General features: G+C 38.3%; 1 non-coding gene and 1 pseudogene across 1 annotated transcript; both read left to right on the top strand.

Annotated features, from left to right (window-relative positions):
* Positions 1 to 27,758, top strand: part of LOC114897966 — an 89,757-nt pseudogene that overhangs the window by 16,128 nt on the left and 45,871 nt on the right.
* Positions 10,069 to 10,141, top strand: TRNAG-UCC. The gene has a single exon. It is a non-coding gene; the product is annotated as a tRNA-Gly (tRNA).

Genomic DNA, 27,758 nt, shown 5'->3' with positions numbered 1-27,758 from the left:
CTTGTCTCTGGCCAATCACTTGTGATAGATTCTGCCTTAGGGAACATCTCTTTGGCTTCCTTCTCAGAGCTAATGCTTGTGTTCGCTTTGCTCTATCTAGAATCCTCTGCTTCTGTTTTCACCTGGATAAATTCTGTTGAAAATGAATTTGGTGGCCCTTTGATGTGTTCCCCAGATATCCTTCCTAGGTACTTTCTCCAGGGAGGAACAGTTCTTTGTCATCATTGCCTGAACTTCCATTAGATGCAAGGTGGAGACCTTATCTGTTTTGCTTGTCGTTATATGCATGGAAGTGCTTGACGCATAGGAGATCCTTGAATAATTACTGTGTGAGAGAATAGAGTGATCCTAACCCTGGCTTTTACACAATGATACTCTTTTTGAAGATGGAATATTTATTTGAGAATTTGAAATAATACAGAGTATAAAATGTTTAATGTATATTGCATATTAAATGTATTGTAATCATTTTAAATAACTGAAAGTTTTAATTTTATCACAGTAATTATATATGCATATAATTATGCTATGTTCATATATATATATCAATTTATCTATCAGATATATATAGACTTGTTTGTTTTGCTCTAGGGAAAGAGAGACTAATAATTATTGATCCTTGCTCTGCAGCAGGCACTGTATTAGGTCCTTGTACACGTTGATGCTATTTAATCTTCAAATATAAGCAGTTTGAGTGACTAAATTAGAGCTCAGATAATTATATGGCTTGCCACGCACTCAGAATATAAGGAAGCTGGGTTCACACCCAGACCTACCTTCCTCAGAAGTTCCTGGTATTCCATTCTCCAGAAGTGAATGGGGCTCAGAGAGCAGGTGTCCCTTTCCTACTGTCAGACAGCTAGTCAGTGGCAGAGCTGAGTGGTAGAATCTGGGACTCCCGACCTTTACAAGATTTCACAAGGCCCAGACTTTCCATCAGCTCTGTTTACACTGAGAAATGCATTAATTTGGCAATTGTCTGGGCCCCATGTGAACAGCTGCTAACTTGTGGTGTTAGCTAGTTCACAGATTCCCTGGTCCTCCTGACTCCAGCTTCTGCAGAAGTTTAGGATTGGGAAATACAGATTTTGTCATTCATTGGCTTGTATGTAAAAATCCATTTTCCAGCTCTCCCACTCCTTAGTCTCGTCCTAAGCCATCTTGCTGTGCATTTGTCAAGGACATTTGCCATTTTCAATTTGGAGAGAATAATTCAAGTCAGAGAAAACTAAGCACCAGAATTCATGAAAAAATATATTAGGAACAGTTTAAAAATGGGAATGGCTGTATTTGCTCTATAACAAGCAGAGCATTAAAAAAAAATCAATAATAAGAACAACAACTAATGGTGATAATGTCTTCCCTGACTCATAGGGATATTTAAGAGTAAAATGATGTAATTGATGGGAAACACTTTGAAAAATAAAAGCAGCATGCAGCACAAGACATTATGATGACTCTACGATTGTCCTTAAGCACAGCTAAAAGTGAGCCTTATCTCCCTCAGGACCAGATGTCATCAATGAGAAATCATTTGTATAATTCCCTAAGTGCAAAAGATGTCTGCAGGGCTCCAGGCTCTTATACTTGTTGTTATGATCTCTCCATAGGGTGTTCCATGGATGTGGCCCAGGGCAAATTAGAACCTCTCTGAGCCTTTGTTCCCAGGTCTGTGAGATGGGGATTAATCTTATTAGTAATGGCTGCCTTCTACAGAGCAATTATATGTGCCAGGTACCAAGCATCTGGGGTTTATTATTTCATTTAATGCTTACAAAGGAAATGCCTTATTTCATAGATGAGGAAAATGAAGCATAGGGCAGTGAAATATATAGGCCTAGATCACACAGCTGGAGTATCGTGAAGTGTGTAGAAATCCACAGATCTTAACTTAGTCACTGTGTGTGGTGGATTGTGCAGATCTGACTCTCCAACATGCTTTTCTCTACCCCTCTTCTTCTTTGGGCAGTCACCCCTCCTCCAGAACATAGTCCATAGTATTCCGTGCCTGTCCATGTCACCACAGGGTAAGAGCGTGACCCGGCCTAGCCAGTCACAATAATACTCTCACTCTAGCCCCATTAACTGACTCAAGGGCTGGGTACAGGATGAAGGCCTGGCCAACCAGGATCCCTAGGATTTATATATATAAAAGTGGGGAGAGAGACTGTCTCTCCTGTAGGATTGCCAGCCAGGATGAGGTACGAAGACTCAAGAAGACTGTTTACAATAGGAAAGAACGAAGCCAACAGAATAACAGAGGCAAGAGATGGAGAGCATTCTGGCTGCATCCTTTAAGCCCCTAGGCCCAGCAGTGCTTGAGGTGAGATCCACCCCACGCTTTCCAGTCATGGGAGTCCGTAAATACCATTTTTTTTTTTTTAAAAAAGACACTTTTTTTAGAGCAGTTTTAGGTTCACAACAAGGTTGAGAGGAAGGTACAGAGATTTCCCATATCCTCCTGCCTCCACACATGCTTAGCCTCCCCCATCGTCACCCACCACAGCTGTACATTTGTGACAATTGACAAACTTACATTGACCCATCATAATCACCCAAAGTCCATAGTTCACATTACGGTTCACTCTTGGCGTCGTACATTCTATGGGTTTAGACAAATTTATGATGACATGTTCCCACCACTGTAGTATCATACAGAGTAGTTTCTGTATGATACTAAATAAAATATTTATTTATTTATTTACTTTTGGCTGCGTTGGGTCTTTGTTGCTGCTCATGGGCTTTCTCTAGTTGCAGCGAGCAGGGCTACTCTTCACTGCAGTGCGCAGGCTTCTCATTGCAGTGGCTTCTCTTGTTGTGGAGTACAGGCTCTAGGCTCACAGGCTTCAGTAGTTGTGGCTCACGGGCTCAGTAGTTGTGGCTCGCAGGCTCTAGAGCGCAGGCTCAGTAGTTGTGCTGCACGGGCTTAGGTGCTCACGGAGCAGGGCTCGAACCCGTGTCGCCTGCATTAGCAGGTGGATTCTTAACCACTGCACCATCAGGGAAGCCCTAAAAGTCCTCTGTGCTCTGCCTATTTACCCTGACCTCCCTCTCCTTCATCCCTGGCAACCACTGACTCTTTCACTGTCTCCATAGTTTTGCCTTTCTCAGATGTCGTATAGTTGGAATCATACTTTTCCAGATTGGCTTCTCTCACTTAGTAATATGCATTTATGTTTCTTCCATGTCTTTTCATGGCTGGATAGTTCATTTCTTTTTAAAGCTGAATAATACTCCATTGTCTGGAGGTACCACAGTTTATTGATCCATTCACCTACTGAAGGACATCTTGGTTGCTCCCAGGTTTTGGCAATTATGAATAAAGTTTCTATAAACATCTGTGTGAAGGTTTTTGTGTGGACAAAAGTTTTTAACAAATACAATTTTAAAGCTAATTGAATTAGATTTTTGGCATTTGCAACCAAAAAAATTTCTGAGTAATATAATAGGTAACAAAGTTTGTTTATACACATTGTCTTCCTTGGTTCTTCCAACAACTCTTGTTCCCTGTATTCTTATGAGCAGCTTTTTCTAATAGAAATAGGAACCAGAAAAATACTAATGACACACTTGATATTTATACTCAGTGTTTGTGCCTCCAAAGACCTTGCTCTTTCCATACTACCCTGCTAGGCACAGAAGGTAGAACCAGACATGCTAATGAGCTTTGATTTTACTGTAAAACAAAGGCAGATAATCTGTCATATTAGAACAATCTCTTTTTTAAAATAATTAATTAATTTATTTATTTTTGGCTGTGTTGGGTCTCGTTGCTGTACGTGGGCTTTCTCTAGTTGCAGTGAGCAGGGGCTACTGTTCGTTGCAGTGCACGGGCTTCTCTTTGTGGTGGCTTCTCTTGTTGCGGGGTACAGGCTCTAGGTGCCCGCAGGCTTCAGTAGTTGTGGCACGTGGGCTCAGTAGTTGTGGCGCACGGGCTTAGTTGTTCCACGGCATGTGGGATCTTCCCGGGCCAGGGCTCTAACTCGTGTCCCTTGTATTGGCAGGCAGATTCTTAACCACTGCACCACCAGGGAAGCCCAATAATCTCTTAATTATTCTGATTATCCCCAAGAAGTTAACAAACGTTTTTCTAGTTATTTAGGCAAGTAAATGCCCTGGACTTATTTTAATAATATCTTGTTTTAAATACATTTGACACTTTTGTGCCTTTTTGACAACAGAACTGTAATCATGATTGTACTTTTTACTTGATGATCAGGGTCATAATTTCCCCTGTCATAACAGACAACACTCTTTTTTTTTTAACATCTTTATTGGGGTATAATTGCTTTACAATGGTGTGTTACTTTCTGCTTTATAACAAAGTGAATCAGTTATACATATACATATGTTCCCATATCTCTTCCCTCTTGCATCTCCCTCCCTCCCACCCTCCCTACCCCACCCCTCCAGGCGGTCACAAAGCACCGAGCTGATATCCCTGTGCTATGCGGCTGCTTCCCACTAGCTATCTACTTTCTTTGTTGTTAATGTGATTGCTTAACTTTCCAATTAGATAATAAGGTCCATGTGGGTAGACAGTATGCTGTCATTGTCGCTATCATCATCACCCCAGTTCTTAGCCCAGTACCTGGTATCTACTGTTAACTAAAGGCCTGAGTCATGAATGCATGTCTAACAAGCATAATTGTAAAATGAAGCTGAATAGTTCTAATGCAATTCAATTACAAATGTTTAAGAGGCTACTGAAATATGCAAGATTGGTTCTTCATTTAGCCCCAGATCACTAAGGTTTTTGTCTGCTTTTTTTTCACATTCCTTCCTCTTTTCCAAGATGTTTTGCTGTTCATATGGGTCTACAACCGTGGGTGTTATATAGGTGTGTGTAGAAAGGAATGACCAGTCTCTAGTATCTGATAGGTCCTGGCTCTGTCGTTCAATATTTGTGTGTCCTTGAACACACCCCTTAACATCTGTGACCTTCACTCTCCTCCAATGCAAAATGGGTATCCAATAAGCTACCTCAAAGATGTGTGATAAGGATTAACTGTGATAAGGCTATCAAGTCACCCAGTAGGTGAACCACAAACATGTTTTAATGAGAGTTCCAGAAGAGTAGGACACTGAATGCCAAAGCATTAAAATGAGGTGAGGGACAGTGCTGCCTGGGTGGAGGAAGTGCACAGGGGAATGAAGGTATCACTCAGAGGGTTTCCAGTGTGGTTTTGATACTGCACCTGCCAGATCAGCCTGAGGCCAAGATCAGGCTGTGAATAAAGAGGTCTTTCTGAGCAATGGAAGGAACACATTTGTTTTCAGAGCAAAGAACTCTTTCCTTTAGTAAGTGATGAAGTCAGTGTACGTGAGTCCCATTGCTTTGGATCCCCATTGCCGTCACCTGTGTGTGCAAACCACAAACACTTCCAGGGACCAACTCCAGACAGCTTTGTGGGACGTCAAGCTGTTGCTGTGTCATCACTTTTTCCTTTCCTGAGGAACATCATCTCTGTTCATCAAAGGTAAAGGAAGATTTTTTAAAAAGATAAAGGAAGATAAATATTAGGAAAGCAGTTTGGGATTCAGGAGATCCTTAGACCTTGCTACTTACTTAGGCTTTCAAAACATATCTAAATAGATAACTATTGATTACTGTGTTAGCAGGAGAGGGTGGCTGTTGAGAATATGGTCTGGAAGTCACATCGACAGGGATTCACATCCTTGCTTCTGTCTTTACCGGTTTTGTGACTTTGCACAGGTATCTAACCTCTCCAAGCCTCATTACACTCACCCATAAAATAGATATAAAGTACGTCCTTGGCATGACTGAAGAAGAGCCCAGAGCTTGGTACTTAGCAGTTAACTGACTGTCGCAGTTGCTTGGATTTTTGTACAAGTTATATCAGTGAATCCGAGAGCTAGCAGGACAGAGTTCGCTCAAGGTGGAACATCCCTGGCTGTACTGCATTGTTGGACACTCCCTCCCTCTCTCCTTTCCTTTCCACTGTTTTTTTTCAGTCCTTTGTATATTTCTTTCTTCCTGTCTTTGTCAAACATCTCTTTAAAAAGAATTTTTTTTGCAGTATAGTTGATTTGCAGTGCTGTGCCAATCTCTGCTATACAGCAAAGTGACTCAGTGATACACATATTTTTAAAGTCAAACATCTCTTGGTCATTTACTTTGTTCCTACAACGGAGCAATCAAACTTCTTTACAAAGTACTCTTGTGGACATTCATTTTGCTTTTACATATTTTTCATTTTACAAAGTACATTTATATAATGTGTGTTGTTTTATTTCAATACATTTTATTTACCTATGATATATATTCAGAAAAAATGCATGAATCACAAGTGGTCAAGTAATTTTTACAAAGTACGTGTACCTATGTAACCAGCACTGAGATAAAAAAGTGAAGATTTCGTAAACCGCCCCCCCCCTCAAATCTCCCCTGTGCCTCTTTCTAACCAAAGGTAACCACTGTTCTGCTTTCCAACAACTTAGATTAATTTTGCCTGTTTTTGAACTTTAGTAAATGGAATTATATACTCTTATGTGTGGTTTATTCCTTTCAATTAGTTTGTGAGATTCATCCATGTTGTTACTTGTAGCAATAATTCTTTCTTGCTGCTGTATAGTATCTTTTAAAATTCATTCTACTATTAATGGACATTTGGGTTGTTATGAGTTCTTCTGTTTGTCTTTTGATATACAGGTAAAACAGAAACACATTTCTGCTGGTTGTATACCTAAGAGATAATCTGCTGGGTTGTAGAGTGTAAATCTTCAGCTTGGTTAGGTACTGCTTAAAGGTTTCTCAGAGTAATTCAAACAATTTATTCCCTCACCAGCAGAGAATGAGAGTTCTGGTAGCTCCACATACTTACCAACAATTCATATTGTCAGAATTTTTATTTATACCCTTTCTGTTGGGTGTGTAGTGGTATTATTTTTATTTCAATTTGCATTTCTCTAACACCTAATGAAGTTGAGTGTCTTTGCATATGCTTATTGGCTATTTGAATATCTCCTTTTGTGAAGTGCCTATTCAGGTTTTCTGTCTTTTTTCTTCTTGATTTGTAGGCTTTTTTTTTTTTTTTAATTCTGGATACGGGTTCTTTGCTGTATATATATGGCAAATATATTCTACCAATTTGTGGTTTACCTTTTCACTCTGTTTATGTATGTATTTATTTATATATTTATATTTTTAATTTTTATTGAAATATAGTTGATTTACAATGTTGTTTTAGTTTCAGGTGTACAGCAAAATGACTCAGTTTTATATATATATATGTATACATATACACACACACTTTACATCCTCTTTCATTATAGGTTATTACAAGATATTTTGTATAGTTCCCTGTGCTATATAGCAGGCCCTTGTTGATTATCTATTTTATATATAGTAGTGTGTATACTTTAATCCCAAACTCCTAATTCATACCTCCCCTCTAACTTTTCACTCTTGAAGTGTTGTCTTTTGGCATATAAAATTTCTTAATTTTTATATAGTCTGATTTATAATGTTGATTTTTGTGTCCTGTTTAATAAACTTTCATTTATTTTCAGATCATACAGATATTTTCTTTTTTTCTAGAAGATTTAATGTTTTACTTTCCATATTTAGATCTACTTTTAATCGGGAATTAGTTTTTGTTTGTTGTTAGGAAGGAATAATAATTTCCACTTCACTTTCCATTTATTGCAAAGCCCATTATTTCCTGACTGCACTGCAGAGAATATTTGTCCGAACCAAGTGACCGTATATGGATAGGTTTAATTTTGAACACTCTCTTGTCTCCTATTGATATATTTGTTTATCTGTGCACCAGTACTACAATGTCTTAATCAATTTACATTTAAACAAGTTTTGATATTTGGTAGGTAAATCTTGCAGTATTGCCTTTTTCAAGATTGTCTTGCTATTCTTAGCTTTTTGCATTTCCACATAAAATTTAGAATCAGCTAGTCACTTTTTACAATAATAACTAGTCCTGCTACAGATGTCGAACGGGACAGTATTGAATAGTATTGAATCAATAGTATAAGTTTTCCAGTAAATAAGGATGGTATATCCCTCCATTTAAATTGGTGTTAATTTCTCTCAGTAATGTCTCATAGTTGTGAGTTCAGAAATCTTGCACATCTTTTGTTAAATTTTTTGAAGTATTTCATGTCTATGATGCTACTGTAAATGGTATTATTTAAAATATTTTCTGTTTGTTAGTGCTATATAAAAACACTTTTTAAATATCAGCCTTGCTATTTTCACTTATTCTAATCGTATATTCTTTCAGATTGTCTATTGCATGTAATCATGTCATCTGTGAATAAGGACCTTTTAATTTTTCCATGCCAGTTCTATGGTTTTATTTTTTTTCTTCCCTTATTGTGCTAGCCCAGTCCTCAGTACAATGTTGAAGAGAAATGGTAGTATCAAGCATTCTTGTCACATTCTCCATTTCAGGCAAAAAGTTTTCAATATTTCACTATTAAGTATGATATTTGATATAAGGTTTTAAAGAATAATATTTATCCAATTAAGAAAGCTCACTCTATTCCAAGTTTGCTAGGAATTTTTAGAAGGAAGGGTATTGGATTTTATCAAATGCTTTTATGTATTTAGATTATCATATTGTTTTATTCTTTACTCTGTTAATGTGCTAAATTACATGGATTGAACTTTGAGTGCTAAACCAACCAGGAATTTTTATTTCTGGAGTAAACCCTAGTTGGCCTTGGGTACTATCATTTTTGTATACTGCTGGATTGGACTTGTTGATGTCTTATTTAGGAGTTTTACATGTTCTTGAGAGAGATTTCTCTGACATTTTCCTTTTTTCCAATATCCTTGTCAGGTTGTTGAATCAAGGTTATGCTGATCTCATAAAGTTAGCTATTCTTTTCTATTATCTGGAAAAACTTGTGCAAGATTGATGATATTTTCTCCTTAAATATCTGGAAGAATTAACTAATGAGGCTGTCTGAGCCTAGAGACTTCTCCATTCAGTGGAATGTTTTAATTGGAAATTTAACTTTTTAAATAGCTATAGATCAAGTTTTCTATTCTTGTGTCAGTTTAGGCAAATTTCCTTCTTTTAGGAATTGGGCAATTTCACTTAACTTTTAAAATTTACTGGCATAAAATTATTTATAATATCCTCTCATTATTCTTCCTTTTTTTGAAAATAGTGTTTGTAGGATATGTTGTGATATGTTCTTTTTCATACCTCAAATCTCTCTCCCCACTCCCCTGTCCTCCTTTCTCTGTCTCTGTCCCTCTCTTCTTGATCAATCTTGCTAAGCATTTATTCTTTTTGTTATTCTAATAGTCACTTTTCTTTGTTTATTTCCTCTACTGTATTTTTTTCCATTTTATTATTTCTGCTCTTTTTGATTTCCCTCCTTCTACTATTTCAGTTAATCACTTAAAACATTGGCTTTGGGCCTTTTAAAATTTCTTTTCTAACATATGCTTTTAATGCTACACATTTTCCTTTAAGTCTGTATTTCAGCAGTATCTGCAAGTTTTGATATGTTTTTTAATAATTTAGTACAAAATATTTTCTAATTTTCATTGTGGTTTATTCTTTAACCCAAGGTTCATTTGGAATTATTTTGCATAATCGTTAGTTTTAGGGATTCTCTGTTTAGATTTTTGTTATTGTTTTCTAGCTCTAAACCACCGTATTTAGAGGGCATATTATGTATGACTTAAATTATCTGCAAGGCATTGAGACTTGCTTTATAGTCAGGTGTATTGTCAATTTTGATAAATGTTCTATGTACACTTGAAAATACTGTGTGTACTGCTACTGTTGCTCTCAGTTGCAGTGTTCTATAGCTGTCAATTAGTTCCAGAGTATTATTTGTGCTATTCAGACCTTTTTTTGTTGGTTTTTACTGATATTTTTGTCAGTGTATATACTGGTTATTGAGAGAGGCATGCTAATATTTCTATGATTATATATTTATTTTTTCTTATGTCAGTTTATATTTCATGTATTGTGAATCTATGCAATTGAGTTCATATTAATAAGTGTTAAATCATCCTTTTCTCCTAAGAAAATTTTTTTTTAATTTCTAAAAATGTGTCTTGGGACTTCCCTGGTGGTCCAGTGGTTAGGACTCTGCACTTCCAATGCAGGGGGCACGGGTTCAATCCCTGGTCAGGGAACTAAGAAAACACATGCTGTGCGGTGCAGCCAAAATATTTTTTAAAAAATGTGTCTTACCTACATTGTCTGATATAGTTGTTTTTCTTTTTTTTAAATTAGTGTTTGAATGGTATATATATTTTCATTTGTGGCTGAAGCTATGGATGCCCTGCTGGTATCTCCTTAGCACTCAGTCTTCCAGGAAATGCTAAATCATCCTACTGAGTCCCATAAGCACCTTCAACTCTCTGCCTGACATTTTTAATTGACTCCTGTGGCAGGCAGGAAGTAGGGGGAGTTAGTAGTTCTCCAGGCAGAGCCCTCTGCCAATAAGATGTGGGAGTTTAGCGATAAATACCTCAGTTTTCTAACCCCTCAGTTGAGACAACTGTGATATATATTTTACACCATCCCGCATCAGTCCATAGCAGAATTCAGTTATAATTGCCCCAAGAATTAAACTGTTCATTAATGCATCCAGTATCCTTCCTTTCCCTGTCTTATTTTCTCATTCCCTTGCATATGATCCTGTCATCACTTAATAGTAAATTATTTGCACTCAAATACTTGTGTCAGGGTCTGCTTCTGAAGAAATGCAGCCTAGGAAGCTATCTTTTACTTACAGTTTGTCTAATATCTTTATATTTAAAGATGGAGCACATTGTTGTGTTTTGTTTTATTCAGTCTGTTAATTTTTGTTTTTAATCAAAATATTAATCCACTTACACTTAATGTGTATACTGGTGTATTTGTGTGTTCTGTTTTCTCTCATGTCTAGCTTCATTATTTCTCCTCTATTAACTTGTTAGTTATACATTCTTTTACCATACTTTTCGTGGGTATCCTAGAAATTACAAGCACACTTAACTAATTACAGTCTAATATAAATTAGATCTTTTACCACTTCCCAGATATTGCTGATTGAGAACATTCATACTCCTTTTATTCTTTTCCTGATTTTTGGTTATTAATGTCAAGCAAAGTAACACATACATTTTAGAGTTTGCAAGACATTATTACCATTGTTTATAGATAATATTCATTTAGGTTTATATACTTGATGTACCTCTACCAATTGTCCTTAATTCTTTCCTGCATTTTGATTTTATTGCTTAGAATCATTTTCCTACTGTCTGAAGAGCTAACTACTTTAGTGGGATTCTGTTGACAATGAATTTTCTCAGGGTTTTTTGTTTGCTTGTATAGAAACATTTTTATTTACTCTTTGCTTTTTTCTTCTTTATATGTGACATTGTTTTTACTTAGGAACAACTTACATACATTCAAAGCACAAAATCTCAGCATTCAGCTTGATGAAGTTTTATGTATACCATCCAAATCAAGGTTTTGAACATGTAGAGCGCTCCAAGACGTTTTCCCATCCTTCCCTACAGACACCACTTTTGCTATAGAAGTAACTGCAATTCTGTGTTCTTCAACAATACGTTAGTTTTGCCTGTTCTTGAACTTCATACAAGTGGTACCATACAACATGTACTTTTGTTTCTGGCTTCTCTGACTCAACATTAGGTCTGTGGAATCATCTTTTATGTGTAATAGTGGGTTTTCTTTTTATTGCCATGTAGTATCCCATTGACTCTATTACAATTTATTTATCTACTCTATTATTGATGGACACTTGGGTTGTTTTTCATTTGGGGCTATTAATAATAAAGCTGTGATGAACATTATTGTACAGGCTTTCTTTTGGTAGGACATAAATACTTATTTCTGTTGAGTATGTACCATTTCTCATTGGTTTTAGTTTTGGGAGTTAATAGTTATTTCCTTTAAGAACTTTAAAAAGCATTTTTATAGTTTTATAGTCTCTAAAGTTTCTATTGAAAAGTCAGGCATTAAGTTTTACTATTGCTCCTTTGAAGATAAATGTGCTTTTTCCTCTGGCTGCTTTTAAAATGATTTTGTTTTTGGTTTTTAGTAGTCCTATTATGATATTCCTAGGTGTGGTTTTCTTTTTATATATCCTACTTTAATCTGTGGCTTAATATCTTGTCAATTTTTGATAATTTTCAACTGTCAACTTTCAAATATTGCCTTTGATCCTTTCTTTTTCTTCTTCCTTTACACAGTTCCATTATATACATGATAGAGCTTTACATCCTCTCTTATATGTCTTTCTTGGTACTTTCTAAAATTTTCATCTTTTCTTGCTCTCCCTGTGTTAGCTTGAATAGTTTCTATTGACCTAACTCCTGGTTCACTGTTATGTCCATATAGAATTCTTAATTTTGATTATTATATTTTTTAGTTCTAAATTTTTAATTGGATTTTTGTAAGTGCCAGTTCTCTGATACATTCTCCATCTTGTCATCTCCACGTTTTACTGACATTTATTTTTTTAATTAAGTTGGACAAAGGCTTTTTAAAAAAATTATTTATTTAATTTATTTTATTTTATTATTTTTTTAAATTTTTGGCTGTGTTGGGTCTTTGTTGCTGCACGCAGGCTTTCTCTAGTTGCGGCAAGTAGGCACCACTCTTTGTTGTGGTGCGCAGGCTTCTCATTGTGGTGGCCTCGCCCGTTGCAGAGCATGGGCTCTAGGTGTGCAGGCCCCAGTAGTTGTGGCATGTGGGCTCAGTAGTTGTGGCTCGTGGGCTCTAGAGCGCAGGCTCAGCAGCTGTGGCACATAGGCCTAATTGCTCCTTGGCATGTGGAACCTTCCCGGACCAGGGCTCAAGCCCGTGTCCCCTGCATTAGCAGGTGGATTCTCAACCACTGTGCCACCAGGGAAACCTCTACTGACAGTTATTTTAAAATTCATGTCTGATGGGTTCCCAAACCAGGTCATCTCCCGTTCTTTTTCCATTGTCTGTGGTTTTCCTGTTATTCTTGTTTGTTGATATGTCTGTTATGTTTAATTGAATGGCAGACATAATTTATGGGAATTTGTGGAAGTTCTTGGTGATGTCATTTGCCTCTAGAGTGAGTTTGCCATATGCTCAAAATCGTCAATAGAGGGCAGGTCACACGAATACAGTCTGAGACTGAGATGCATTGAAGCTGGGTTGCAAATTTGGTAATGTTCCATTTGCGTCTGGTCCATCCCATATCTGGAGGGTAGACCCTCATAGACATTATTTATTTGATTCTTATATTGTATCAGGTAGGATTCCCTGGGATGCTGCAAGTAAAACAAAAAGTAGCTTAAACAAAATAAATTTATCATCTTACATAACAAGAAGTTCAGAGATAGGCTGGTTCTTTGGCTGCTAATTCGTAAATGCACCCCGGATCTAGCTTGGGTTCTTTAAAATTCTCTTGGCTTTGTTCTCATGGTTTTATGGTCGCTGCAGTTATGGGTCTCATATGTAGCTAACACTATCCTGAGGTAGGAAAGTGAAGTTGTCTTTATGGGGCTCTGTGTAAGAGTGAATAATCCATCTTCTGGAGGCCTCCTTCCCCCAGAGTCTTCCCTTCATGTCTCGTTGGCAAGAATTTTGTCACATGCCTATGCCTAAACCAGATTTTGTCAGGAGCAACGGAAGGGCCATGCTTGACTTAGGCTAGTCAAGATTAACCACTGAGGCCTGGGGAGGGGTCCTTCCTCTGAGCATATAGCCAAGGAGAGTGTGAACACCTAAGCAAAACTGGGACCTGATTAACAAAGAAGAAGGAAATAATATGTATCTGTCACTTGGGGAGATAGCTGGGTCTCATACAGCAATCCTATGAGAAGCATATTATTGTTGTCGATCCAGTTTTAATTATGAAAATTCTGTGATTTGTAGAGTTTGAATACCTAGCACAAGGTCAGTTATTTGGTGTCAGAGTCTCTATTAAAATAAATATCATCTGATTCTAGATTCTGTGTTCCTTTTCTTAAAATTAATAAATAAAGTTATTTATTTATTTTTGGCTGCATTGGGTCTTTGCTGCGTACAGGCTTTCTCTAGTTGCAGCGAGCAGGGGCTACTCTTTGTTACGGTGCACAGGCTTCTTATTGAGGTGGCTTCTCTTGTTGCAGAGCATGGGCTCTAGACGCACGGGCTTCAGTAGTTGTGGCACACGGGCTCATTAGTTGTTTCTTGCGGGCTCTAGAGTGCAGGCTCAGTAGTTGTGGCACATGGACTTAGTTGCTCTGTGGCATGTGGGATCTTCCCAGACCAGGGTTTGAACCCGTGTCCCCTGCATTGGCCAGGGAAGCCAATGTGTGCCCCCAGGGAAGCCCCTCTGTATTCTTTTGAATGCCTTGCAGTCTTCTGACAAGGATAGAAGTTTCCTTTTTTTTATAACCGCCACTATAAGATGTTCACACATACAAATTGAGGTAGATGTCACCATTTTCTTCACCCTGCCTTTCCAGATCTTAGCAGAAATGTCATACATGGTCAATCAGGATGAGAATGTTGTGGGGACGGTGTTAATCACCTATAGATCTAAGATTGCCTAAATTTTTAATTTATATATTTATGTGGCCATTCCTCAATAAGTAGTGGACTTAAGCCACCTAGGGCCTAAGCATTATACGGTGTTGCTATTCAAGATGTAACCACAAGAGACAAATTAGATTTTTCACTTCCATTAGCAAATATGATTTGTGTCCATTCTCTGCTGCCATTTGTAATTTTGAACTCCACTCTACTTAAGATGTTCCCTCTCAGCGTCAGCTGAATGATTTTCACAAGAATCTGTCTCTTTGAGAAGTACCCTTAGAATGATGGATTAGTGGTCCTGACAACATTTGCTAAGTTGGGAGCCCGTTAGCCCTTTCCATTTCTCTCCTCCAGAGTGGGGGTGGGGAGCCATGAAGCCCTGCCATCAGAAGAGTTGGAGAGTAGACCTCTTCATGACAAAGCAGCTGGAACAACCACAATTGCAGCCCTTGAGAGCAGCTCCTGCCACGGGGTCAGAGGAGCAGCATTTTGTGTTCCTTTGTAGAATAAACTGAATATTTTTATAAGAAACAAATCTTCAATCTATAATCCTGTTCCCATTAGTGGGTCAAGGCAAGAGCAAACCAGAGAGGCTTAATTTACTTAGGAGGCATTCAGTATAAATACTATATTCCCTTGTGTGATGTTCTTGTTCTGTTAGCCTTAATACGTGCAAACAAAGATGACTTACCCAAAGTTTTGATATGCTCGAAGACCATCCTTCTTATAACAGGGTGTTCTTTCTCGGCTGGGTGTCAAGAAGATCTCAAAAGTCTACATCAACACAGCATGTATTTTCCCTCTGCTAAACTACCATACAATCTGTAATTGCTAACCCCACAAGTTTGAAAGTTTACCTTAACATTTGTGGGAAGCAGATGGTTTTCATACACTGCCAACCTGTTGTTACCAAAGCATTTTCCAAGAATTGTTTCCCAACCACAGTCACTAGCATAATTAACCTTTCTGTGGATTGAATAAACAAGAAAGTGATCACCGATCTGCCTGAAAGCCAAATGCACCATTCAAGATTTGCCTCAGAGCAAGCTCTGGGACACATGTAAAACCACATGTGACATGATGAATAATCAAATTTTGGTATGTTTTCTGGTGGCCACTATTCCTTCCTCTGTCTCCTCCTCTATTCCATAGTGCACACTCTGGTTCTGGTCCTGTGTTCTTATTTACCTGTTTCTGTCTGCAGCCACTGGTCTGGCTAGGTCCCGAGATAGTCTTCTGAATAGAATAGTAACCAGGCAAGAAGTGTCTAGGCTGTGAGAGAAAATGGCCTCAGATGTGAAGCTTTAGGATCAGTGCTTCACAGCTGTTTGTTTCCCTACAGGCTTCATCTGGCCTTTTTCAATACCTGTGAATTTCCTGCCGCTGCCCCTACCCTCCCCACCTTCCTGGTCTTTCCCTTGTGTTCTGTTATGGGTATCTTGCTGATTTCTCTCACTCTCTCTTTGGTTTATATTCCACTGTTTCTTCTGACTTTTAAAAAACTTTTTACTATGAAACAATTATAGATTCATAGGAAGTGGCAAAAAAAAAAAAACAACCAGAAACCTAACAAACAAAATGTGCAGAGGTCCCATGTATAGCTTTCACTTAGTTTTTCCTAATGATTACATCTCCCATAACTATAGTACAATATTCATACCAGGAAGTTGACATTGGTACAATCCACCGGGTGTATTCAGGTTTCAACAGTTTTAGATACACCTATGTGTGTGTGTATGTGTATGTGTGTGTACATGTGTGTTCTGAGTTTTAAAGAGGAAAAATCTGCCTGACTTTGGAATGGCTCAGAGTCAGATTCAATAAACATTCATTAAGTATATGTATGAGACATTGACAGATAATTCACATGAGCTCGTTCAGTTGATCTTCACATCAACCCTTTTAAGAAGAGATTATGTAATTTATTTTACCTGTGAGGAATTCAAGCAAACTCCACAGAAATCCTGTGATATTCCCAAGGTCATCTAAGTAACAACCTGATTCCAAGGCCAGGGCTCAACGATGCTGCTTGCCTGGTCCTTCAGCCTCTGTGTAGGCCATGGCCTTTCTTTTCATGCACTTTATTCAAGTCATAGCCTGTCTTGGACCTTAGCTTTGCAGGGGCCTCCTACTTTCCCACCTCCCTGGCTACTGATCCATAGCCTAGACTCACTTCAGGACAGAATAAAACTCAGGTCTTTTAACTCCTGGTGAAAGTTCTCCACACTGATTCTTGTCAGAGTGGGGGAGGATGTTTTCCCCTTCATAATAATAAGTACCACTGACTGAGGACCTACTATGTGTCATGAGCTGTGCTAGCCTTCTTGCCTCATTTTCACTCTGAGAAGTCCTATGAGATAACTATTATTATTATCCCCATTTTACAGTTGAGGACACAGGCTCAGAGAGCATAAGTGACTTAGCATCAGGCACAGAATTATCAAGTGGCAAAACCGGGACTGGAACTTGTGGCTGTCTGACTCCAGACCTGTATTTGGGACCTATACTTCTTGCTTTGAAAGTGTCAACTGAAAAAATGCACAATGTGAGGGTTGTGAGTGAAGTTTTATTGGGGGCAAAATGAGGACTCTAGCCTGGGAGATAGCATTTCAGAGGGCTCTGAGAAACTGCTCCAAAGAGGCAGTGGGGGAGGTCAGTGTTACATACGATTTTAGTGAACGGGGTACATGCAGTCAAGCACACATTTTGGCAGAGGCTGGCTGCTAGTCACGAGGAGCAGATGTCCCCGTTAATGATTTTAGTGCTTTTGTAGACATGAGGAGAGGCAAGAATTGGGCTCATAAAATCTCCTGAATATACCTAACTATATGAAGACCTCTTCTGTCAGTTTTTCCCAGAGCACAGAGTGCCTCATTCCTGATCTCCACCCTAAACTCCTTTTAGGGAGTGTTGAAGGTCAGCAGCTGCAGTGACTCATGATTTAATTCTTGCAGAGGTAGATGGCATGTGCCAATTTGTAGTTGGCAAAAGAAACAAATAATTAACTCATTTTCCTCTAGACATAAAAACAAAACAGAAAAGTTCAAATTGTGTGATATAGAGATAAAAGTTAGAGATTAACCCTGTCAAATTACCAATGGAATTTTTCACAGAACTAGAACAAGAAATTTTACAATTTGTATGGAAACACAAAAGACCCCGAATAGCCAAAGCAATCTTAAGAAAGAAAAACGGAGCTGGGGGAATCTGGCTCCCTGACTTCAGACTATACTACGAAGCTACAGCAATCAAGACAGTACGCTACTGGCACAAAAACAGAAATATAGATCAATGGAACAAGATAGAAAGCCCAGAGATAAACCCACGCACATATGGTCACCTTATCTTTGAAAAAGGCAAGAATATACAATGGAGAAAAGACAGCCTCTTCAATAAGTGGTGCTGGAAAAAATGGACAGCTGCATGTAAAAGAATGATATTAGAACACACCCTAACACCATACAAAAAATAAACTCAAAATGGATTAAAGACCTAAATGTAAGGCCAGACACTATCAAACTCTTAGAGGAAAACACAGGCAGAACACTCTATGACATAAATCACAGCAAGATCCTTTTTGACCCACCTCCTAGAGTTAGGGAAATAAAAACAAAAATAAACAAATGAGACCTAGTGAAACTTAAAAGCTTTTGCAGAGCAAGGGAAATCATAAACAAAATGAAAAGACAACCCTCAGAATGGGAGAAAATATTTGCAAACGAAGCAACTGACAAAGGATTAATCTCCAGAATATACAAACAGCTCATGCAGCTCAGTATAACAAAAGCAAACAACCCAATCCAAAAATGGGCAGAAGACCTAAATAGACATTTCTCCAAAGAAGACATACAGATGGCCAACAAATACATAAAAAGCTGCTCAACATTGGAGTAGCTTTTGGAGTAATCCAAAGCTGTAATCCAATGTATGCTCCACTCCAGCATCATTGGAGTAATGCAAATCAAAACCACAATGAGGGATCACCTCATACCAGTCAGAATGGCCATCATTAAAAAGTCTACAAACAAATCCTGGAGAGGGTGTGGAGAAAAGGGAACCCTTCTGCACTGTTGGTGGGAATGTAAATTGATACAGCCACTATGGAGAACACTATGGAGGTTCCTTAAAAAATTAAAAATAGAACTACCATGTGACCCAGCAATCCCACTACTGGGCATATACCCTGAGAAAACCATAATTCAAAAAGGTTCATGTACCACAATGTTCATTGCAGCACTATTTACAATAGCCAGGACATGGAAGCAACCTAAATGTCCATCAACAGATGCATGGATAAAGAAGATGTGGCACATATATACAATGAAATATTACTCGGCCATAAAAAGGAACAAAATTGAGTTATTTGTAGTGAGGTGGATGGACCTAGAATCTGTCATACAGAGTGAAGTAAGTCAGAAAGAAAAACAAATACTGTATGCTAATGCATATATGTGGAATTTTAACAAGCGGTACTGATGAACCTAGTTGCAGGGCAAGAATAAAGATGCAGATGTAGAGAATGGACTTGAGGGCACGGGGCGGGGGAAGGGGAAGCTGGGATGAAGTGAGAGAGTAGCATTGACATATATACACTACCAAACGTAAAATAGATAGGTAGCAGGAAGCTGCAGCATAGCATAGGGAGATCAGCTCGGTGCTTTGTGACCATCTAGAGCGATGGGATAGGGAGGATGGGAGGGAGGCTCAGGAGGAAGGGGATATGGGGGTATATGTATACATATAGCTGATTCACTTTGTTGTACAATAGGAACTAACAACATTGTAAAGCATTTACACTCCAATAAAGATGTGAAAAAAAACTAGAGATTAAAATTAATTCATGTAGTATATTAAAATTTTGAATTATTTCCTAATAATTAAAAATTGGGAGATTTCACATAAAAATCTGGATTTCTAGATTTTCATGGTAGATCAGCACAACTAGCAATGGATTCTCGGCACAGCCCTGAGTCTATGCCTTCTGGGCTGCCATTGTTCCCTGACAGCCCCTTTTCCCTGCCCTTCCAACCCTGCAGGCTTGTGAATCATTGGTGGTTCCTCAGATAGAGCATCAAGGGAATGGGACAAAGTTGTGGCTTTAAATCACGATTCCAATAGTACCTGTGCACCTATGGCAGTCTTGAAACATCATCACGGGTCCTTTGCCATTTCATTTCATGTTTAACTTCCCTCCTCTTGAATTTGCGTGAGTTTATGACTGCTTTGGCCAATAGAATCTGGGAGAAGTGACTATGTGACTTTCAAAGTTAGGTTATAAATGTCATGCAGTTTCTTCTTGTTCGCTGGAACACCCTCTTTTGGAACTAACCTAGGACCATCATGCTGGAGAGGCCATGTGTAGGCATTCTGGTCAAAAGTCCCCTTGATCTTGGTAATCATTCCACAATGTATATGTATGTCAAATCATCAAGTTGTACGCTTTAAATCTAAACAATGATATTTGTCAATTGTATCTCAATAAAATTAAAAAGAAAAAAAGTCCCAGCTGAGTCCAGCCTACCAGCTATCCCTGACAAAGCACCAGACATGAGTGAAGCCATCTTCAGTCCTCCAAACCAGCCCATCTGCCAGGTGAATACTACTGAGAGATTTCAGTGCTACTTGGAAGAGTCATACAGCTGAGCCCTGCTCAGATACTTCACTGCAGAATCATGAGATACAATAAATTGTTACTATTGTAAGCTATGGGGTAGTGGGGGGTTTTGGCAGTCAATTAGACAAAGGATTTAAAGCTCTGTGCCTTAGTTTGATCAGGTATAAAATAGAATTCAGAAAATATGTCTTGTCCTTTTCATACAGATGAAAATAGGAGCAATTTAAAGAATGGATTTAGCAACACATTGGAAAATACCAAGTACTATTCAAATAATGTTATTATGATTATAAAAGACTGATGGCTTTGTGACCATCTTTACCACTTCACCAAGCCTCAGTTTCTTTATCTTTAAAATAGAGATATTAATAGCTATCACTGGCTGTGATTAAGTACTTAGCACAGCACAAAGCACGTAAGTAGTTCCTTTTCCTTTACTTCTTTTTAGAGCCTTCTAATTATTGTTTCTTCTTTGTAAGGTGTTTCAAGTTTGACTCTCCTTGGACTCACGTACCTAAACTCCAATCTCTCCCTTTTCCACATCAAAACTGAGCAATCCTGAGTGAGCTTCAATTACTCAAGATCCTTTGAGTGGGGGAGGGGAGAATGGCATGCCCATTCTTTCAGAAGCAGCATATTGCAATGAAATGAGCACAAATCTTGAAATCAAGAATTTGGTACCTGTAGGATTTCATGATGCCTCTCACATCTAGGCAACTTCAAGTCAAGGCAGCGTATTAGAACACTTCACGAAAAGAGATGCAATGGCATGGTAAGGGAAATGGGACAGTTTACTGTCTGTGGTTCTAAATCAAATGAACTCGTCCAGCTCAGGAGAAGAGTACTTCCTTGATCGATTTTCGATATATAGCTTTTGATGTGTATTCCAAAGGATCTGATTCCAGATGTTTCAGATTTGCTGGTTGTGGTATGGTTATTTGGTACTTTTCTCTAAGGTGCTCAGCAATTTCGAGGCGGGTGATTTGTTTCATTCCCTCTGCAATTAGTTTGGAAAACTAATATTCAGTATTTATATCTATATCTGATATGCCCAAGGAGTTTGCCATTTCTCTACTTCCTATAGCCTAAGAGGGAGAAGGCTTCAAGTGATACAGATGTTGTGATAAAGACAAACTTGGTGGGGAACTTAGAAGGCACAACCTCTTTTTCCAAGATTAGATTGTTGATGGTCTGGGCCTCTTCTGTTTACTTTCCCAGAGCCTGGGGTAGACCAAGGACGTGAAGATCATATAGGATAAGTGTGCCATGCAGTTTTCGGGCAGATTGTCGTGCAGTTAAACACTTGCTATAGGAGTCCATGTGTTACTGACCCTCCCAAGTTGGGCCCCAACAAGGGTCCTCCTGCTGGGTGTGGCTCATGCCAATAGAACGAGACCGAGTTTGGTTCAGAAGAAAAGGATGATCAAAGAATGGAGAGGTGAGAGCTTGCACTGGAGAATTGTTAATGGGCTTTGCTTGGTGACACCTGAAGTTGGTCTCAGTGTGTGTGGATCAGACTTACGTCATGAAGCAAGATGCAAAAACCACTTTGTTAGTAAAGCCTGTGAATGTAGTATATATTTTTTGTTTGCTCAGCTTGAAATGCTTTTCCCTACATCCACATCCACATAAACCTAGCAACTCTCATCCATATTTTAACATTCTTTTTGCTCTGGAAAAACCTTACTTGAGTCATCTGAGCAAAATTATTCACTCTACTTGTTGTAGCCCTACTTTTTGTAGTACTTACTTTGATTGCAGGATAGCATTTGTTTCTATACATTGGTCTTCCTGACTAGACTGTGAGCTCTTTCTAGATAAATGCCATGCCTGTTTCTTCTATAACTCACTACACAGCACGGGGGTTGATTTTGAGAAAATACCTAATAAATAATTGGATAATTATTTACAAGGCTTTGGAAACAAAATAAAAGCAGAAAAGACTTAAAGGATTTTGGAGAAGAGAAAGGGAACTTGTACAATATTTATTGAATGCCTAATATATGTCATTTAACGTAGAATAACTTATTTGTTCCTCAAAGCACCCTTTAGAAAAAAAAGTATTATTGTCCTCATTTGACAGAGCAGGAACTGAAGCTCAGAAAGTGTAATAAATATATCAAAATCACACAGCCAAGGTTTGGTTAATTCAGAATTTGACTTGAAATCTGTGTGATTCCAAAACCCTAAGTCTTTTATACTATCTTTTCTACTTCTCAGTGAGGTTAGAACTCATAGTGTATGCTCCTAGTGAACAGGATTTCTGGAAGTCTGATTTATTTTACTCCATTTTGTCAGAAGAGAAGGCTTAGCCACTTCCCAAACATCAGGCCTGTCTCCACCTAGTGACTTCCTGACTTCCCGGCTACTTCTACGATCCAATATTCTCAGACGGTGAAGAGACCAAGAACTTGATTAGGCTTTGGTTAGCAGTAGGTGAAAGGACTGTGCTTAAGTCACATAATTTTTAAAGCTTTATTGAGGTGTATTCGATATACAAAAAACACACACATGTTTGAAGTGTATAATTTGGTAAATAGGCATGAAAACATAGTTCCCTTGTACCTCTGTGTAGAATGGCCAGTAATGTTAAATAGAAGTGGTCCAAAGCAGTCCCTTGATTTGCTCCTCATCTTAGGGGAAAGCATTCAGTCTTCTACTATTAAGTATGATGTTTGCTTCACAGTTTTTGTAGATGTGGTTCATTAGATTGTGGTTGTTCCTTTCTATGCCTTGAGTGCCGAGAGGGTTTTTGTTTGATTTTGTCTTTTTTTTCTAGTCAGAATTGGATGTTGGATATCATCAGAGGATTTTTCTGAATCTACTGAGATGATTATATGTTTTTCTTGTTAATCTGTTAATCTAATGGTAAATTACCCTCAAGATTCTTTATAACTTTTAGATTCCATGTATTTATGATTATAGGGTATTTAAATACTTGGATATATCTTATCAAAATTCTAGTATTGTTTTGGACATCATAAGTCTAAAGATGATATAAATATATATCTTAGGTAGTGTAGCAAATTTATACTTATTAGACTTGTAGCTGGAGTTCTTTTCATCACATGGGCTTTGATATTTATTAACTTTTTCTTACCTAAAATAAAATTATTCCTGACTATACAATTCTGTAGGTTTTGATACTCAGAGTCATGCAACTACTCCTAAAATCATGACACAGATTCATCTCTCTCTCTCTCTATGCCAAAATTCCCTTATGTAGTTTCTTTCTAGGTAAGCCCAGCACCCCCGTCCGAACCTTGAAAACCATTGATTTGTTCTCAATATTTATAGTCTCACCTGTTCCTGAATGTTGTATGCATGGATCCACACAGTATGCAGTCTTTGGGGAGGGCCTTCTTTTGTCCAGTAAAATGCATTTATGATTTGTTGATGATGTTTTGCGTATCCGTAGCTTGGGAGCACATTTTCTTGCCAGCTTCCTGTACAGAAATGATTATAAGCTGTTGGGAATGTGGTATATTTATTAAAAGAAAATGGAATCATATACATAAGTGGTGAAGTGGGGAGGCTATGATTTGGTTCATTGTAGTATAAAAGTCACATTTTTCAATATACAAAAAACAAAACAAAGAAAAACTGTGAACTATGGGCCAGCAGGTGACAATATCCTTCAAGCGCACAAACAGGAGGGACCTTGTAGGAGGTCCAAGTCCCTGCCATAGTCATTCTCTGTCTATTTTGCGTATTTAGTAGTTATTCATTAAATTCTTGCTTGATGAATTAGGCTGGATTAGATAGCACTGTTGTATGTGTAGCCTATATGGTATTGATAGTGTGAAACAGTTAAATAAAGATGGGGTAGGTGGGGTAAGGTTTAGTGAATGGAGTTAAAGTTTTCTTCCTAATGAGGGATACATTTTCAGCTCAGGCCCCCATTGGTCAGATCCTCTGACAGAATAGGCAGTGTGAGACAAGAACAGCATGAGGCCCAGAAGAGTTTCAGCAATGATAGGAAAAATGACAGATACGGTAGATCTCATTTGGTTAGCCATTTCACTCTAAAGGTTTTCTCTAACCCTTTGGGGAAGTTGAATAGGACATAAATATCAGGTTGCCATTGTATAGTATATACAATCCAATGCAAAGTGTGCTTTTGTTAATTGTATTACAAACTGAATATTCTTAGTGCGTGAAGGAGATTCAGCTCTCAACTGATGCTCTGGATGTATCTGTAAGGTCTTGCATAAAAAGAAACTCTCTAGATATTCTGAAGACTGGCAGGAACATCTCAGGAGAAGCCCTCCCAATCCCAGTACAAGTCATATCTGACCCGTAGCTAGGAAACCTTCAGGTCAGGGTCGCTGGTATTGGTGGGGAGCAGTGAGCTCTGGGGTGGGTTGGGAGACTGATACTGACACTTTGTAGGACATCTGGGAAAGTAAAGTTCCCTCCCCTTAGACAGCAGGGAGCAAATTACTACGCAAAAGAAGCCCAAACTTACAACAAAAGCTGTCAGGCACTCATTCACAGCAAATGTCAGACTCTAGACACCAACTGCTAATGTGTTAAAAAGCACTGATTAGGAATTATTGAAGCTGCCTATAAACTTTCAATTACCATTATTTAAGAAAGTCTGAAATGAGATGATTCTAATTCCACCAGCATTTTATGTTTTTCTTAGAGGTTTCAAATCTGTGAATGTCAGCATTTACAAAATTTAGTTGAGAGATATAATTATAATAAATGCATTATAAAAGAAGGAAACAGGATTGAATAAATATAAGCATCAACTTTAGATCATATGTACAGCATTAATTTTGGAATTGGTTTGTATGATGTACATAAAAAATGTACATCATTTTTATGGGTAAGTTTCATAAGGGTAAGTTTCATGAGGGTAAGTTTCATGAGGGTAGAATTTTAATTCTATTTTGTTAATTGATATACACTAAGCCCCCAGAACAGTTTCATGCATCCAGTAAGTTCTCAAAAAATGTTGAATTGAAGTAGAGATGAGAAAGTAAAATAAAAATAAAAATTTGCAAACCAGAGGGCCTGTATAGTTGCTATGATTGGGCAAGAAATTTGACTCTAAATTTCCTAGAAGCTAAAGTGAATATGAAATCATACTTGGTTACATAGCTTATATTGTAAAAAGGATGCCAAATCCATTAAGGGGAAATTAAGTTCTTCTCGGGCTAAACTTTCTAAGAACTTCCCAATATAAAGATTCATAAGAATCAGCAGTGAGTTTTGGGGGTTATTTTTAATAGCAATTGTCAGTGAAAGCTGAGAGCATAAAGCTAAATTTTAACATATCAGAGATAATCATGAATGGGTGGTAAAAAAAAAAATGAATGAACAGAAACTTCAATTCAATAGAGTTGGGAGACCAGAAGGGGGGCTCTCATGCCCTGTGACAATAGGCAGAGCCCAACAGGAAAATGAAGGGCTTCCTCTTCCTTGCTGGCAAGAGCTCCCAGTGAGAGACGTCAGAACTCAGCCAATGAAAAGCTGTGGGCTCTTTGTTTACTACAACCCTCCCAACTTCCTTTTCCCCTCTATGAAACAGTTCTTCTCTCCATCTTTGCTGGAGACTTGCGCATGGCTCACCATGGTTGCAGACCCCGAAGAGCAATTCTTTACTGATCCTGAGAAATAACTGGCAGTCTAATTGTTTTAGGTCAACAGAAATTATACTTATAATATATACTTATAAGAAATTTCTTATACTAGAAAATATCCCTTCTAGTATAAGATGAGAGGAGTGGGGGCAGCAGGGAGTGATATGTGAAATTGTACAGGTAGGTAAAGCCATACTGTGGCTGAAAGAATTTGTCTTTTCAGAAATTGTCTCCCATATGTCTTGTTAGTCATCTCCTGATCAACCTTGTTTTTAATCATTTACTCACTCAGAATCATTAATCACTTTTTATGCCTCAGTTGCTGTAATAGATGCTGAGGATACAAGATAAATTCAACATAGTCTGGTTCTTAGGGAGTTCTGAATCTGGTAAAGGAGAAAAGCAAGTCAATGAGTCATTATGGAGAATAGTTAGGAGTTTGGTCCCCATGGTATGTGTGGGGACACAGAGCAGAGGCATCTAAATTAAGCTGGAGTCAAAGCAGGCTTTCCAGAAGAGGAGACCATAGAGCTGATTTTTAAAGATATATTTGAGTTAACTGAATAAATAAGGGAGAGAAGGCACCCTGAGTGGAGGAGTGGCATGTGTACTGGGAAATTGTAATTACTGTCTGGGGTGGAGGGCAGTTCTGTAGAATAAGATAAGCTTCTGGGGATTAAGGAGAGAGGAAGGCAAATGAGTAGGAAGAAAGGTGATGGAGAGCCTTGTGGGTTTTGTGGGTTAAGGTAAGAACGTTGAACTTTATCCTCAAAGCTATGGACAACCATGATCATTGGAAAAACAAGATTGTAGTGATTACAAGGCACTTTTTTAAAAAAAAATTTTATTGTTTTGGCTCCATTGGGTCTTCATTGCTGCGCATGGGCTTTCTCTAGTTAATGGTGAGCGGGGGCTACTTTTCGTTGTGCTGTGCGGGCTTCTCACTGTGGTGGCTTCTCCTGTTGCAGAGCATGGGCTCTAAGACACGCGGGCTTCAGTAGTTGTGGCGCATGGGCTTAGTTGCTCCGTGGCATGTGGAATCTTCCTGGACCAGGGCTTGAACCCGTGTCCCCTGCATTGGCAGGCAGATTCTTAACCACTGTGCCACCAGAGAAGTCCCTACAAGGCATTTTTAATTTAATGATTAGTAGTTTTAATCTTGGTCAAAGAGGGATTCTTAATGCTGTTCTTTTGGTTCTAAGAGGCAGTTAGTAACAAAGACTTAGGAGATCTGAGTTCAGATTTCAACTCTGCAATAATCTTGGGACCTTAAGAAAGTGATGTAACTTTTCACAGCTCCAGTGCCTTCATTATAAGTAGAGTTAATAATGACTCCTTAAAATGTAGGTTTGATGCTGAAATAATGTGAAACAGCCCCAGTTTTCACTGGGCACTTACATCAGTATTTACTGATTCTGAAACTCACATGGTCTGATTTCCACTTTGAGGTTGTTTTCCCAGAGACTTTTTCAGAAGGTGGTGTCTATATTGTGACTCTCTCTGCTCTTTCTTTAGTTCACAGTATTCCTGTGCCTTTTGGACTCAAGCTCCAGTCATATCCAAACTCATCCTTCAAGCCAGGGCAACTTGGGTCTGTAGAGAGTTCCTAAAAAGTCTCAGAGTAGCAGATCTTGTCACTAACTAGAATTAGAGCAAGTGGCAGAAACATGTGGTTCTCATTGAAACCTCTGGATAAGAACATTGCAAAACTTAACACAGTCAGGATCCGCCAGTGCATCAGCAGATCGAGTCGTGAAATCATCCAGAAGTTAACACTGCTCATTAATGATGAAAATGTTATGAGGATGTGCTCTGGGTGTGGAGAGGAGGGTGGCTATGACTTAAATAAAGACAGGGAGGCAGAGGCATATTTTTGAAATCAATTTTTCTTAAAATCAACCCATTCAAAGTAAGTCATTATAAAGCTAACCAAGGACAACAGCTCTATCCATCAAATCTTTCGCCTTCACAGTCGAGTGAAATCTTTTTCTTCCCTTTATAATCAAAACTGAGAGGGCAGTTGAATTTCCCAGTTAG

This window comes from Monodon monoceros, unplaced genomic scaffold (assembly GCF_005190385.1).
Source record: "Monodon monoceros isolate NGI ecotype Baffin Bay Population unplaced genomic scaffold, NGI_Narwhal_1 Super_Scaffold_18, whole genome shotgun sequence".
Taxonomy (NCBI): Eukaryota; Metazoa; Chordata; class Mammalia; order Artiodactyla; family Monodontidae; genus Monodon; species Monodon monoceros.
Note: the sequence above shows the minus strand (reverse complement) of the source record. Positions and strands in the feature narration are given on the sequence as shown.